Source organism: Ovis aries, chromosome 1 (assembly GCF_016772045.2).
Source record: "Ovis aries strain OAR_USU_Benz2616 breed Rambouillet chromosome 1, ARS-UI_Ramb_v3.0, whole genome shotgun sequence".
Lineage (NCBI taxonomy): Eukaryota > Metazoa > Chordata > Mammalia > Artiodactyla > Bovidae > Ovis > Ovis aries.
This window is the reverse complement of record NC_056054.1, coordinates 250,986,586-251,003,419: the sequence shown is the minus strand read 5'-3', so window position 1 is coordinate 251,003,419 and position 16,834 is coordinate 250,986,586. Positions and strand designations below refer to the sequence as shown.

Here is a 16,834-nt window from a genome sequence, read left to right as displayed (position 1 = left end):
ATGGCTTACTTTTTTGCTTTTATCAACATTACTATTCAAGTCGCCAGGTATAGTTTATAAGAATGTCTTTGGGATATGCAAAGTGGGAAACTGGTGGGTCACAAGGCATCCAAATTCTCAAATCTATCAAAAATGCCCAAGTGCCTTCAATTGGATCACCTTTCCAATTCACCAGTAGCATATGAACACATTTCCTCCAATACTAGGTAAAATCAAATTTTATAATTTGTAGCAGTCAGTCAGTCAGTTCAGTCACTCAGTCGTGTCCAGCTCTTTCTGACCCCATGAACCACAGCACTCCATGCCTCCCTGTCCATCACCAGCTCCCAGAGTCCACCCAAACCCATGTCCATCGGGTCGGTAATACCATCCAACCATCTCATCCTCTGTCGTCCCCTTCTCCTCCTGCCCTCAAACATTCCTAGCATGAGTCAGCTCTTTGCATCAAGTAGCCAAAGTATTAGAGTTTCACCTTCAACATCAGTCCTTCTAACGAACACCCAGGACTGATCTTCTTTAGAATGGACTGGTTGGATCTCGTTGCAGTCCAAGGGACTCTCAAGAGTCTTCTCCAACACCACAGTTCAAAAGCATCAACTCTTGGGTGCTCAGCTTTCTTTATAGTCCAACTCTCACATCCATGCATGACCACTGGAAAAACCATAGCCTTGACTAGATGGACCTTTGTTAACAAAGTAATGTCTCTGCTTTTCAATATGCTATCTAGGTTGGTCATAAATAATTTTCCTTCCAAAAAGCAACCGTCTTTTAATTTCATGGCTGCAATCACCATCTGCAGTGATTTTGAATCCCAGAAAAATAAAGTCAGCCACTGTTTCCACTGTTTCCCATCTATTTCCCATGAAGTGATGGGACCGGATGCCATGATCTTCGTTTTCTGAATGTTGAGCTTTAAGCCAACTTTTTCACTCTCCTCTTTTGCTTTCATCAAGAGGCTCTTTAGTTCTTCACTCTCTGCCATAAGGGTGGTGTCATTTGCATATCTGAGGTTATTGATATTTCTCCAAGCAATCTTGATTCCAGCTTGTGCTTCTGCCAGCCCAGCATTTCTCATGATGTACTCTGCATATAAATTAAATAAGCAGGGTGACAATACACAGCATTGATGTACTCGTTTTCCTATTTGGAACCAGTCTGTAGTTCCATGTCTAGTTCTAACTGTTACTTCCTGACCTGCATACAAGTTGCTCAAGAGGCAGGTCAGGTGGTCTGGTATTCCCATCTCTTTCAGGATTTTCCACAGTTTATTGTGATCCATGCAGTCAAAGGCTTTGGCATAGTCAATAAAGCAGAAATAGATGTTTTTCTGAAACTCGCTTGCTTTTTTCGATAATCCAGCAGATGTTGGCAATTTGATCTCTGGTTCCTCTGCCTTTTCGAAAACCAGCTTGGACATCTGGAAGTTCATGGTTCACGTATTGCTGAAGGCTGGCTTGGAGAATTTTGAGCATTACTGTACTACTGTGTGAGATGAGTGCAACTGTGTGGTAGTTTCAGCATTCTTTGGCACTGCCTTTGGGATTGAAATGAAAACACCTTTTCCAGTCCTGTGGCCCCTGCTGAGTTTTCCAAACTGGCTGGCATATTGAGTACAGCACTTTCACAGCATCATCTTTCAGGATTTGAAATAGCTCCACTGGAATTCCATCACCTCCACTAGCTTTTTCATAGTGATGCTTTCTAAGGCCCACTTGACTTCTCATTACAGGATGTCTGGCTCTAGGTGAGTGATTGCAGCATCGTGATTTACTGGGTCATGAAGATCTTTTTTGTACAGTTCTTCTATGTATTCTTGCCACCTCTTCCTAATATCTTCTGCTTCTGTTAGGTCCCTACCATTTCTGTCCTTTATTGAGCCCATCTCTACATGAAATGTTTCCTTGGTATCTCTTTTCTTGAAAAGATCTCTAGTCTTTCCCATTCTGTTGTTTTCCTCTATTTCTCTGCATTGATCGCTGAAGGCTTTCTTATCTCTCCTTGCTATTCTTTGGAACTCTGCATTCAGATGCTTATATCTTTCCTTTTCTCCTAGCTTTTCGCTTCTCTTCTTTTCACAGCTATTTATAAGGCCTCCCCAGACAGCCATTTTGCTTTTCTGCATTTCTTTTTCTTGGAGATGGTCTTGATTCCTATATCCTGTATGATGCCACGAACCTCTGTCCAAAGTTCCTCAGGCATTCTGTCTATCAGATCTAGTCCCTTAAATCTATTTCTCACTTCCAGTGTAGTCTTAAAGGATTTGACTTAGGTCATACCTGAATGGTCTAGTGGTTTTCTCCACTTTCTTCAATTTCAGTCTGAATTTGGCAATAAGGAGCTCATGATCTGAGCCACAGTCAGCTCCAGGTCTTGTTTTTGCTGACTGCATAGAGCTTCTCCATTTTTGGCTGCAAAGAATATAATCAATTTTATTTTATGTATCGACCATCTGGTGACGTCCATGTGTAGAGTCTCTCTTGTGTTGTTGGAAGAGGGTGTTTGCTATGACCAGGGTGTTCTCTTGGCAGAACTCTATTAGCCTTTGCCCTGCTTCATTCTGTACTCCAAGGCCAAATCTGCCTGTTACTCCAGGTGTTTCTTGACTTCCTACTTTTGCATTCCAGTTCCCTAAAATGAAAAGGACATCTCTAGAAGGTTTTGTAGATCTTCATAGAACCATTCAACTTCAGCTTCTTTAGTGTTATTGGTCTGGGTATAGACTTGGATTACCATGATATTGAATGGTTTGCTTTGGAAACGACTGAGATCATTCTGTCATTTTTGAGACTGCATCCAAGTACTTACTGCATTTTGGACTCTTTCTCTTCACAAGTTTATTCATGATTCATGTTCCTTTCTGCATCCCTTTGTTCAGAATCTTTGACATTTTTATTGGATTGTCTCTTTCTTATTAAATAATACTCCTTGTTTTTCAGGACCAGGACTGGTTACGTAATCTGTAGTCCCAGTTACAATATAAAAAAGCAAAGCCACTTATTCAAAAATTAAGAATTTCAGGGACTTCCTTGGTGGTCCAGTGGTTAAAAATCTACTGTGGTTTTAATCCCTAGGAAGGGAACTAAAATCACACATGCCCTGAAGCAACTAAGCCAGAGAGCCACAACTACTGAGTCCCCATAGCACAACTAGAGAGTTTATGAGCTGCAACAAAAGATTCTCCCATGGCATAATAAGGTCCCACATGCCACAACTAAGACCCAACACAGCCAAATAAATAAAATAAATTTTATAAAATTAAGAATTTCAAGACTCTTGACAGCTTCGCATTAAAATAGACATAGGGGGATTTCCCTGTTGGTCCAGTGGTTCAGAATCCCCTTCCAACACAGGGGACACAGGTTGGATCCCTGATTCAGGAAGTTTCAAGATGCTGAGGGGCAACTAAGGCCATGTACCACAACTACTGAGCCCACGTTCTAGAGCCTGCACTCTGAAACAAGAGAAGCCACTGTGATGAGAAGCCCATGCACCACAACTAGCATTTTACCTTTATGACAGCAGCATCCTAATCATTAACTCATTTCTGGACTAGCCCATTCAAACTAAATTAGAACTTGTACCCCATGGTAGGTCTGGAATCATCTATCTATATTTCTCAGTAGTACTACAAGCCAGAATTTTTTTTTTTAATATTTATTTATTTGGCTGCGCCTGGTCTTAGTTGCAGTACTCTGGATCTTTGATCTTTGCTGGAGCATGTGGAATCTTTAGTTGTGGCATGTGGCATCTAGTTTCCCGAGCAGGAATCGAACCCAGGTCCCCTGCATTGGGAGCACACAGTCTTAGCCACTGGATCAGCAGGGGAAGTCCCCAAATCAGAAACTGTAATAAAAATTTCAAACATGCGGTTTGAATGTTTTACATTTAAAAGAAAGGAGAAAAGGCTGAAAAATCTTCAAGTTTCAATAAATTCAGTTCAGTCCAGTTGCTCAGTCGTATCTGACTCTTTGCAACCCCATGAATCACAGCACACCAGGCCTCCCTGTCCATCACCAACTCCCAGAGTTCACTCAAACTCACGTCCACTCAGTCGGTGATGCCATCCAGCCATCTCATCCTCTGTCGTCCCCTTTTCCTCCTGCCCCCAATCCCTCCCAGCATCAGAGTCTTTTCCAATGAGTCAATTCTTCACATGAGGTGGCCAAAGTACTGGAGTTTCAGCTTTAGCATCATTCCTTCCAAAGAACACCCAGGGCGGATCCCCTTTAGAATGGACTGGTTGGATCTCCTTGCAGTCCAGGAGACTCTCAAGAGTCTTCTCCAACACCACAGTTCAAAAGCATCAATTCTTCGGTGCTCAGCCTTCTTCACAGTCCAACTCTCACATCCATACATGACCACCGGAAAAACCATAACCTTGACTAGACGGACCTTAGTTGGCAAAGTAATGTCTCTGCTTTTGAATATACTATCTAGGTTGGTCATAACTTTTCTTCCAAGGAGTAAGCGTCTTTCAATTTCATGGCTGCAGTCACCATCTGCAGTGATTTTGGAGCCCAAAAAAAATAAAGTCTGACACTGTTTCCCCATCTATTTGCCATGAAATGATGGGACCAGATGCCATGATCTTCATTTTCTAAATGTTAGCAGGAATCAAAGGAGAGCATAACTGTTGCTATTAAAGTTGAAAATCTTCATTTGGAAACTTCAAAACAAAATTTGGCTAGGAAGCAAATAATTTAATTCCAGTCTTGGTTTCTTTGCTTTTGAAGTAAGGTCAATAATATGCTTTCTAAAATGAAAAGAATGTTATAATTTTAGAGTAATGTCAACATATATCAAACTGCTTACTTTCCCAAAAGTAAGGGAATTAGTCAACTCAAAAATTACCAACATGCTGGTGCAGGATGTTGACAGTGAGGGAGGCCATGCGGTGGGCAGGGGCACGGGGAGGGTAGAGGTTGCATATATGGGAACTATGCACTTCTCATTCAATTTTACTATAAAACTAAAACAGCTCTTTAAAACAAACCAAAAAAAAAAAGTCCATTTAAAAGGGAAAAGAGAAAAGGAAAGCAAAAAGTAATAACTAATTTAATTCAGGCTATAAATGAATGTAAGTATAGTGCTTACTCTTGTTCAACAGTCAATTACTCTGACTTACTCAAACACAGAATTAAATACAATTTATTCTTAAAGTTCCTAGTATCCTTTAGATTAAAACAATGATATTAATAACCTAACACATGAAGATCCACTCAAAACTTCATTGTCAAAAGAAAACAGAACATATTAAGAGAACTTCTGGACAAATAGTCATTAAATTTTAAAGGGGTGGGGGTTGGGGGAGGGGGGATTTCAAAAACTCATCCAAGCACTGAGAATGGCACATGATGATACCAAAACCCCCACACAAAGCACCACAACTAGAGAAGCCTGCAAGACCCAATGAACACCCAGCACAGTCAAAATTTAAAAGAAAAAAAAAATTCTAAATTCCAACATAAAAAAGAAACAAACTCACAGATACAAACTAACGATTGTGGGGGCAGAGTGGGGGCGTGTGACTCCCGTAGGGGATTAAGAAATACAAACTACTGTTAGGTGGAAGATCCCCAGAAGCAGTAAGATCCCCAGGAGAAGGTAATGGCAACCCACTCCCCCATATTCTTGCCTGGAGAATTCCATGGACAAAGGAGCATGGAGATCTACAGTCCATAGGGTTGCAAAGAACCGAACACAACTGAGTAACACACACACACACGCAAAGAGTTGGACACATATAACACACACACACACAGGAAATTAGGCATGAGCAACAGAGGGGTAACCTATTGAAAAGGATGCAAGCTGATTTCTCAACCCCACCCAAGACACGCCCAGGAAAGCTCAAGGATATGCTACAAAAAATAACCACAGAGATCTTCCAAGTCCTGCCCAGCACCCTAGCCACAATGTGGATACAAACTAGCCATAGGGGCTTCTCCAACTCCGACACAAGAGCCATTGATGCAAAGCTGTGTCCTCAAGTAACCTTAGGCAGCCAGGAGCCCATTATGGGTTCATAAATATTCTATACATACATACAACTGATTATAACAGACTGAATTATCGGAAAGACACACACTAGAGCTTGTTGTTACATCACGTGCAATTGTCAATCAAAACAGTCCACGCCCACCTAAATGAACATGCAACAGCCCAATTTTGCAGGGTCCCAGACATACCCCCTTCCCTGATTGGGCTTGAACGTACACCCAATTTGCATTCCCTTTCCTGATTGGTGGCGGGTACAAGCCCTATTTTGCAGAACCAAGAGGAAGTACAAAACGGAATGCCAAGAGGGATTGCTGCTTCTCCTTCAGGGTTGCCTGCTCCCAAGTCTCCGGTGTCCTCTATCCACTGTCTTCTTAATAAAAGTTCTATCTGCCTGAGCTGTAACCAGTCTGTTGTTTCAAATTCTTGCTACAAGACAAGAGCTGAGAAATCCTGCTTGCTTGAGCTATAGTAATTATAATTACTCTGTCATGCAAAATCTTTGTTATGATGACACAGGAACTCAGGGAAAGAAATAAACTGACCTGTTATTATATATAAAATAAATAAGCTACAAGGATATACTGTACAGCACAGGCAGTTTGGTCAATATTTTACAAGAAGTATAAATGGAGTGTAAATGATAAAATGTTTGAATCATTATGTTGTACATATACCTCCAAACTAACATAAACTAATATTTTAGACTATCTCAATAAAATAAACCAATAAACAATGTTGATATTTTTAAAATAGCAATTCTTAAAATTTTATTTATTTTTGGCTGCGCTGGCTCTTCATTGCTGTGTGCAGGCTTTCTCTAGTTGTGGAGAGCTGGGACTACTCTTTGCTGCAATGCACAGGCTCCTCATTGCACTGGCTACTCAGGCTTCAGTAGTTGTGGCTTAGTGGCTCTTTGACATGGGTAATCTTCCTGGACCTGTGATCAAACCTGTGTCCCCCACATTAGCAGGGGGATTCTTAACCACAAGATCACCAGGCAAGTCCATAAAAATGATATAATTAAAAATTAAATTCTAAAAATCACTTCATGGTGGAGGTGCTAATCTCTCTCCTTTCCCTACTGGACCAAGAGTATTCCTCACATACTACCAAAAAGTCCTGGCCCTACATCAAAGGAATGTAATCTCTATTCTAACATTTATTTTTATAAAATGCAATTAGAACACTCAGAATATTCTTTGAAGGAATTCTCTGATGGTCCAGTGGTTGCTGCTGCTGCTAGGTCACTTCAGTCATGTCCGACTCTGTGCGACCCCATAGACAGCAGCCCACCAGGCTCCCCCATCCCTGGGATTCTCCGGGCAAGAACTTAGGACTCTGCATTTCCACTGCAAAAGGCACGGAATCAATTCTAGTGAGAGAGCATGTGGGAGCTAGTATCCCACAGGCTGACCGGTCCAGCTCTCCTCTCAAAAAAAGTTTCTTTGATACCCATGAAATCAAATACTTCTTGATTATCCAAGAAATAACCAGATTAAGACTACTAGTACATGAGTTTGTTAGTCTTTCTTTTTACAGGTGGAAATTATATATTTTGGCTTTTTTAAAAATACAGTTTCTGAAAGGACCAATACAGTCAGTAAATAAGGGGGGAAATTGGCAATCTTATTAATACTCTGAGTGAGTGAGTGAGTGAAGTCGCTCAGTCGTGTCCGACTCTTTGCGACCTCATGGACTATAGCCCACCAGGCTCCTCCCCGATGGGATTCTCCAAGCAAGGGTACTGGAGTAGGTTGCCATTTCCTTCTCCAGGGGACGTTCCCGACTCAGGGATCGAACCCGGGTCTCCTGCATTCCAGGAAGACGCTATAACCTGTGAGCCACCAGGGAAGCCCATTAATACTCTGGAAAATAAAAATTAAAACCTCAATAAGATACCACATGTGTACTCATCAGAATGGGTAAAAATTAAAGAAACTAATAATACCCAGGCTTGTTGAAAATGTACAGCAACGGAAATCTACATTGCTTATGACACAGAAATTCCACCCTAGATATAAATCCAAAAGAAATGTGTATATATTTCACCAAAAGATATTTACTAGAATGCTCACTGCAGCATTATTTCAGACTAGCCAAAAAAGTATAAATGTAAAACAGAATGGATAAATGATATATTAGCATAATACTGTATTGCAATGAAAATGAATTAAGTACCTTAGAGATAATTAAATATGGTCTGATATATTAAAAATATGCAAGATGCTAAGCAAAAGAAAAAGTACAGATAGTTGTTGTAATGTGTTTTGGGCAGAGGGATAAAGATGTAATCTATATTCATATTCTCTTTGGGCTTCCCTGGTGGCTCAGATGGTGAAGAATTTGCCTGCAGTGCAGGAGACCTGGGTTCAATCCCTGGGTAAGGAAGATCCCCTGGAGAAGGGAATGACAACCCACTCCAGTACAGAGGAGCCTGGCAGCCTAAAGTCCATGGAGCTGCAAACAGTCAGACATGACTGAGTGTCACGACAGCAATTAACACTACCACCACAATAAAAGACATTGGAAGATTACACAGAAACTAGTAATATTAGTTTCCTAGGCAGAGTCAGATGTTAGGCAATTGGGGTAGACATGAACTAGATAGTTGTAGAAGTGGGAGACTCTACTTTGTTTATACCTTTTAATCTTTGAACCACAGGAATCTATTACATATTACAAATATAAATAATTCAGAAAAAGGATTCAAAGACCACAGATATATATGTTTTAAATCTATTCAGATATGAGTATCTGAATTACAAAAAGATATTTCAGCAATAAAAATGATTTGCAAACTCTTCAATAAAACAAAAATCATAAGTGATTCAAACATACACAAATAATGGGAATCACTCTTACACACTGTAAGAATGAGAACATATTTTTGTTCATTTTACTAAGCCACATGGAACAACTCACAATGACACTTAATAAGGATAAATGTTACGAATATATTGGAGTTTTCTCTTTTTTTGAAGGGGGAGATCAACTTAAACAAAAAGTATCAGTTCCAGAAGCTGGAAATCTGAAATTAGGCTGCCATCATGGTCAGGTTCTTGCTGAGGGACCTCTTCATGGTTTACAGATCACCATCTTCTCACTGTATCTTCATATGGTGCACAACAGAAGAGAGAGGCAGCAAGCTCTCTCAACTCTCCTTTTCTAAGGACACTAATGCCATAATGGAGCTTCCTGGTAGCTCAGATGGTCATGAATCTGCCTGCAATTTGGGAGACCCGGGTTCAATCCCTGGATCAGGAAGATTCCCTGGAGAAGGAAATGGCAACCCACTCCAGTATTCTTGCCTGGAGAATTCCATGGACAGAGGAACCTCGCAGGCTACAGTCCATGGGCTCCATAGAGAGTCAGATCTGACTGACAGGCTAACACACACTTTTAATGGCATAATGAGAGCTCTAACTTATGATCTGATTATCTTCTAAAGGCCCTCACCTTTTAATACCATCACAATGGGAATTAAAATAATAATATCACCAGTTTCAATGCTGAGCATTTTCACATGTATTATTTCAGAGAATCCTCACAGAAAGCCTCTCATATAACGAGTAGGGATCATTATAGTCACTGAGTTCATGCGATCTCAAAGTCATCCAGCTGGGGCAAAGCAGTATGAGAATCCTAATTTGGGCTCCTGGTTTCTGACCATTGCCCTCCCCATCCTTATGGCCTCGATCATGAAAAAAAGTGTTTCCTTTTGAAAATAATGCTATTCTCAAATGTAAAGTATTTCCGTTTTTTCCTCCCCTGGTGGCACTGACATATTGGTTTGTTTGTTTACAGTATTAGTTTCGGGTGTCACCAGCATATTGTTAAATAAAAGACATCAGATACAAAGGTACCCCTAACTGCATGATTCATGTACATAACATTCAAAAAATGGGCAAAACTGATTCTACGGTGTTAGCTTTCAGAATAGTGACTTCTTTGGGAAAGAAACACGCAGAAGTGAGTGGGGTGGGAGGTGGCACACAGGTGGGCTCTTGGCAATGTTCTACTTCTTGGTGGTGGTTACATGGATCTATTTACTTTGAGATAAAATCATGATATTATACATTGATGATTTTTTGCCATTTACTGTATGAGTTAGACTTCATTAAAAAAAAAATTAAAAGGAGGAAAAAAACAGTGAACTACTATATTACATGTGAGACTGACAAAAAGATCTGACAGTATCAACTATTTGAGAATGTGAAACAACCAAAACATTTTACCTTCCTGTTGACAATGTAAATTAGTATGAACTCTACGGAAAACAATCTGACATTATCTAACATATTTCATCATTTTTAAGATGAAGTGTTTTCTGCATTTGAACACCTCTGACATAGAAATGCATCTTGCAGTCACTAACAGGCAGCAGGAATGCCTCATGTGCACCTGGTTTTTCTTCCTCATGGCCCAATAAGACAACTACAACCCTTTAACATTTCAGTACACAAATCACGTAAGGACCATCCGAAAAGAAAAAAAACCATCTTGGCTGTTGTCTGAAACTTTTGTTGACATCTTTTGGTAAAAAATCACCAAAAAAAAATCCATATTGAGTGTCAGAGGCTTATAAAAATCAAACCTTACTATATCCTTAAGATTTATACACTCTGCTGTACCTGTTAAACTTGAATTAGGGAAAAAAATGTATAACTAAGGGTAACAATTTCTGCTTCAAAACCCCTAAAATAGTTAAGTTCACAGAAAAAAGCAGGGGGAAAGGGGAAGAGTCTTGAAACTATGGACAGACTCTTAACCTCACTCATTAGAAAAATGCAAACTGAGATTATACTAGACCCAATTTTCAACCTCTTTGTCATGGTACATTGTTGGCAAGGCTGTAAGGAAATACACATCACCCACCTTAAGAACAGAACACTAAGTATATAAATTATGTAACGGATATTTTAAAGAACCTTATTGTGGTAAATCTTTTGCAATATATACCTGTATCAAATTATGGCACTGCACACCTTGAATTCAAACATGTTATACGTCAATTAAATCTCAATAAAGCTGGGAAGGAGGAGAGAAACACAAATTATCCCTTTTCACTGGTGGGAGAGTCAGGGTGCAAACACAAGGGCAACCTAGCAATATCTATAAAAATTACAAACGTATATGGACTTTTATTAGTTATACCACATCTGGATTTATTCCATAATTATTTACTTGCATACAGGCAAATGCCAGATGTACAAGTTACTTCATTGCAACACTGTTACAATAATGAAAAGACAGAACCAAGTCAACAGAGAACTGGTTAAATAAATTATCAAAGGGAAATCATACAAAACAAAAACTATATACTGGAAAATGAAACAAAACTACTCTACAGGAAGATCTTCTGTAAAGATCTCCATTGTTAAGTAAAAAACACAACATACAAAGGGGAGGGTCGATTGTTAAGTAAAAATCACAATGTACAAAGGAAAGGGTAAGAAGACCAACCTGCAGATCAACAGGTATAATACCAAACTTTTGGAGTTGGTGACCTTTTTGGATAAAGACAGGAAAAAATGTCTGTATTTTTATTGCCTTTATTTATACATATAAACTCTAGAACACTACATCAAAGGCTAATAAACAGTTCCCTGGAAAGGAGTTTTGGAGGAATGACATAAATAGGAACAGGGTGGTTGAGGGCTAGGAGCAGAATAGTTTCTATATTGGAAATGTTTTTTAAGACCATGGGAAAATCAATATATATAGATTGGTGGTGGTGGTGGTGGTGTGATCAATAAGCTATGTCCAACTCTGTGACCCCCATGGACCACAGCCCGCCAGGCTCCTCTGTCCATGCAAATTTCCAGGCAAGAATACTGGAGTGGGTTGCTATTTCCTTCTCCAGGGCATTTTCATGACTCAGGGATAGAAACTGAGTCGTGTATCTCCTGCATTGGCAGGCAATTCTTCACCTGCAGGGCCAGTCTATACACAGATTAGTAAATTAATAAACCAAATTAGGGTCCAAATACTACCAGCATACACATATGATGACAGAAACTATTCTTTTAGTCTCTGTAACTGAGGCAACAGCAGTATCCATCTCACTGAAGTCTTGTAGTGTGAAGACATCCCCCTGGCTTGTCATCATCTCTAACAATAGCCTCCTTAAGAAAGTACATTTTCTCCCAAAATTCCATTTGCTTCTCTCAGAGTCGGGTCAACCTCCTCTCCTCTAGTTACAGAAAACCTCAAGACTCTTCTGAACAAAAGACTCCCCGAAAGGTTCTCACACTCCCACTTGTAGGTCCAAGGGCTAGTTGTTTCTACTCACCACTAATTCACCCTAACAACTAAATCATGGTCTAATAAATAAGGGGACATACAAAAGGGAGCATTTAGAGTTTTATTTTCCAGGTGGTAGAGTGGTAAAGAATCCACCTACCCATGCAGTCAACTCAAGAGACTCAGGTTCAATCCCCGAGTCAGGAAGATCCACTGGAGTCTGTTGTTACAGTGTAACCCACTCCAGCATTCTTGCTTGGAAAATTCCGTGGAGAGAAGCCTGGGGGGCTACAGTTCCTGGGGTTTCAGAGTCAAACATGACTGAACACACACACACACAAACACACCAATGTTAGGTAGCTGGAATATAAAAAGGAGTCCAAGATGGGCATGGCTAGAAAAACCACTGAGAGGGCACACAAAAGGAAAAAAAAAAAAAAAAAAAAGCCCAGGAAAGAGGAGGCTGAGTGAGGACCAGAGTGAGAGCCTCTGGCAGGAAAACATGCCCCCTTCCCTGATTGGCCTTGAGTGTATGCCCATTTTGTTGGCAGGTACAAGCCTATTTTGCATAGGGCTGAACCAATCAGGCTTCAGGGGGAGGAGACAGTATAGAAAGGAAAGTCAGGAGGGACTGGGGCACTCCTTCAGAGGTCTGCCTGTGCTCACATTTCCAGGATTCACTGCCTGTACCCTGCTTGAGCTGCGAGAGAGCTGTAACTAGTCTGTCCTTACAAAAACTGCCTGCTTAATAAAATCCTGCCTGTTTGAGCTATAAGCATTGTTGTTCCAAATCTTTGCTATGATGAGATAAGAACTAAGGGACACCAAAAATATCTCCTACTTAAACTAAAACAATGAGATAACCCCTATCTTGAACTGTCCTCCATAGTGAATTATATCATGCATCTCTCATTTATCTAAAATACAAGACATTATTTGACTAAATTCTGGTAACAACAAGATTAAGTATGAGAGTTTGCAGTATAAACCTCTTGTGCCGATACAGACAGTGCCCATTCCATCACCCTGTCCATCAGGCCAGATCCTGTGCACCCGCCCCAGATCAGCGACAGTCTCTCTAGAGCCCTTTCTGAGCCCCCAAGGCTCACTCCCATGGGATCCTGCTGTGGCTTCTATCTCATTTATCACAGTAGGCATTATAAATAATAGTTTGCTTATATCCCTTGCAGGACAAGTAGAGAATAACATTTAAATTTACAATCCAAGTACCTGTAAAATAACTCTGAGTCCATCAGGTAATAAAAAATGTTCACTTAGAGAATTAAAGAAACTGCACATGTGGCTAAACTCCCACTTAATGTTCTGCTTCACTCCTAAGGCATTTCACTTCATCCAATCCCTGTTTTGAGGAAAACACCAACTCCAATAATACTTTTTCTTACTGAAATATTATCAGTATCTTCGATATAAGGCTTCTATAGATATAAAGCTGACGAAAATATTTAGAAAACATGTCACTCACTTCAGAAGTGTTACATAAAACTATGTAAAAAGTAAGTATGTCTATTAAATGGTAATAAAATAAAGAGACTTCCCCAGCAGTCCAGTGGTTAATAATCTGAGCTTCCACTACTCGGGGGCAGAGGAGAGTGTATTCATTTGATTCCTGGTCAGGGAACTAAGATCCTGCGTGCCCCATGGCCAAAATAATAAAAATAATAATTAGTAGTAGTAGTATCCCACATGCTCTGCAGAGTGGCAAAAAAATATAATAAAGTAAGAAATAGCTGATGTTACAGTGCTGAATTTTCACGACCTTTTGTTCTTCTCTTGTTTTAAAGAAATTAAAATATATGATGATAACAAAAAATAAGTACATACAACATTTTGCAAGAAGGTAAGAGAGGGTTATAGGAACAAAGCATTTCTCCCAGAGTCCCAAACACTAACATACAAACATTCCCACATGGGCTATTCCATGTGATCCAAGGAAAAGTAACAGAGAACAGAACAATTCACTACTCACATACACCAAAGAACTGTGTGACAAGTGTTTACAATTCAAGATGGGATTTCAAATTTTATCAAACACTGGTAAAAACTGGGAAACAAGGAGAAATGCAAACTTGAAAGATGCCTTTTAAACACATCTTAGTTAACCAAGTTAACATAAAAATAGTCATTCCTCTGTACTTGGTTTTTTGGCTTTTTTCCTTTAGCAATAGATCCTGTAAATCACATTATATCAGTTCATGGGCATATTCCTCATTCTTTTTTTTCAACATCTGGATATACCAATGGTATAAACATTCTATGGATATATCTATATTAGGTGGCTCAGTGGTAAAGAATCTGCCTGCCAATGCAGTAGACACTGGTTCAATCCATGGGTCGGGAAGATCTCCTGGTGTAGGAATGGCAATCCACTCCAGTATTCTTGCCTGGAGAATTCCATGGGCAGGGGAGCCTGGCAGGCTTCACTCCATGAGGTCACAAAAGAGTTGGACATGACTTAGCAACTAAACAACAACAACAGATTGTTTCCAATATTTTTACAATGTAAACTACTGATATCCTCCTGTCTGCGCCCGTCAAACAACATCTCAGATGAAAGGACAAAAAAAAAAAAACGGGCTTTGAGCTCAAAACATACCAAATTCAACCAACACTTACACTGTCCCTGACCCAGCCTCAGTCTAAGCCATTATCAGCATTTATGTGCTATTCTGCTTTGCTGGAGCAGCTCTGAAGAGATAGATACCCCACGTCCAAGGTAAGAGAAACCCAAGTAAGATGGCAGGCACTGAGAGAGGGCATCAGAGGGCAAACAGACAGAAACCACAATCACAGACAACAGGCTAATCTGATCACACAGACCACAGCCTTGTCTAACTCAATGAAACTAAGCCATGCCATGTGGGGCCACTCAAGACGGATGGGTCATGGTGGAGAGGTCTGACAGAATGTGGTCCACTGGAGAAGGGAATTGCAAATCACTTTACTATTCTTGCCTTGAGAACCCCATGAACAGAATCAAAAGGCAAAATGATAGGATACTGAAAGAGGAACTCCCCAGGTCAGCTAGGTGCCCAATATGCTACTGGAGATCAGTGGAGAAATAACTCCAGAAAGAATGAAGGGATGGAGCCAAAGCAAAAACACCACTCAGCTGTGGATGTGACTGGTGATAGAAGCAAGGTCTCATGCTGTAAAGAGCAATATTGCATAGGAACCTGGAATGTCAGGTCCATGAATCAAGGCAAATTGCAAGTGGTCACACAGGAGATGGCAAGAGTGAACGTCAACATTCTAGGAATGAGCGAACAAAGATGGACTGAAATGGGTGAATTTAACTCAGATGACCATTATATCTACTACTGTGGACAGAAATCCCTTAGAAGAAATGGAGTAGCCATCATAGTCGACATAGTCGACAAAAGAGTCTGAAATGCAGTACTTAGAGGCAATCTCGAAAACAACACAATGATCTCTGTTTCTAAGGCAAACCATCCAATATCACAGTAATCCACGTCTATGTCCCAACCAGTAATGCTGAAGAAGCTGAAGTTGAACAGTTCTATGAAGACCTACAAGACCTTCTAGAACTAACCCCCAAAAAACATGTCTTTTTCATTATAGGGGACTGGAATGCAAAAGTACGAAGTCAAGAAACACCTGGAGTTAAAAGGCAAATTTGGCCTTGGAATGCGGAATGAAGCACAGCAAAGGCTAATTTAGAGTTCTGGGAACACACTGAACTCTGTGTTCTCACTGCCAAGAGAACACACTGGTCATGGCAAACACCCTCTTCCAACAACACAAGAGAAGACTCTACACATGGACATCACCAGATGGTCGACACTGAAATCAGACTGATTATATTCTTTGCAGCCAAAGATGGAGAAGCTCTATACAGTCAGCAAAAACAAGACCAGGAGCTGACTGTGGCTCAGATCATGAACTCCTTATTGCCAAATTCAGACTGAAATTGAAGAAAGTGGAGAAAACCAATATACCATTCAGGAATGACCTAAATCAAATCCCTTATGACTATACACTGGAAGTGAGAAATAGATTTAAGGGACTAGATCTGATACATAGAGTGCCTGGTGAACTATGGATGGAGGTTCGTGACATCGCACAGGAGACAGGGATCAAGACCATTCCCATGGAAAAGAAATGCAAAAAGCAAAATGGCTGTCTGAGGAGGACTTACAAACAGCTGTGAAAAGAAGAGAAGCAAAAAGCAAACGAGAAAAGATATTATCATCTGAATACAGAGTTCCAAAGAACAGCAAGGAGAGATACGAAAGCCATCCTCAACGATCAATGCAAGGAAATACAGGATAACAACAGAATGGGAAAGACCAGAGATATCTTCAAGAAAATTAGAGATACTAAGGGAACATTTCAGGCAAAGATGGGCTCAATAAAGGACAGAAATGGTCTGGACCTAACAGAAGCAGAAGATATTAAGAAGAGGTGGCAAGAATACACAGAAGAACTGTACAAAAAAGATTTCCATGACCCAGATAATCATGATAGTGTGATCACTCACCTAGAGCCAGACATCCTGGAATGTGAAGTCAAGTGGGCCTTAGAAAGCATCACTATGAACAAAGCTAGTGGA

General features: G+C 40.2%; 1 protein-coding gene across 3 annotated transcripts in view; it reads right to left on the bottom strand.

Annotated features, from left to right (window-relative positions):
* Window positions 1-16,834, bottom strand: part of PIK3CB (phosphatidylinositol-4,5-bisphosphate 3-kinase catalytic subunit beta) — a 184,225-nt gene that overhangs the window by 128,115 nt on the left and 39,276 nt on the right. The gene's annotated exons all lie outside the window — the stretch shown is intronic.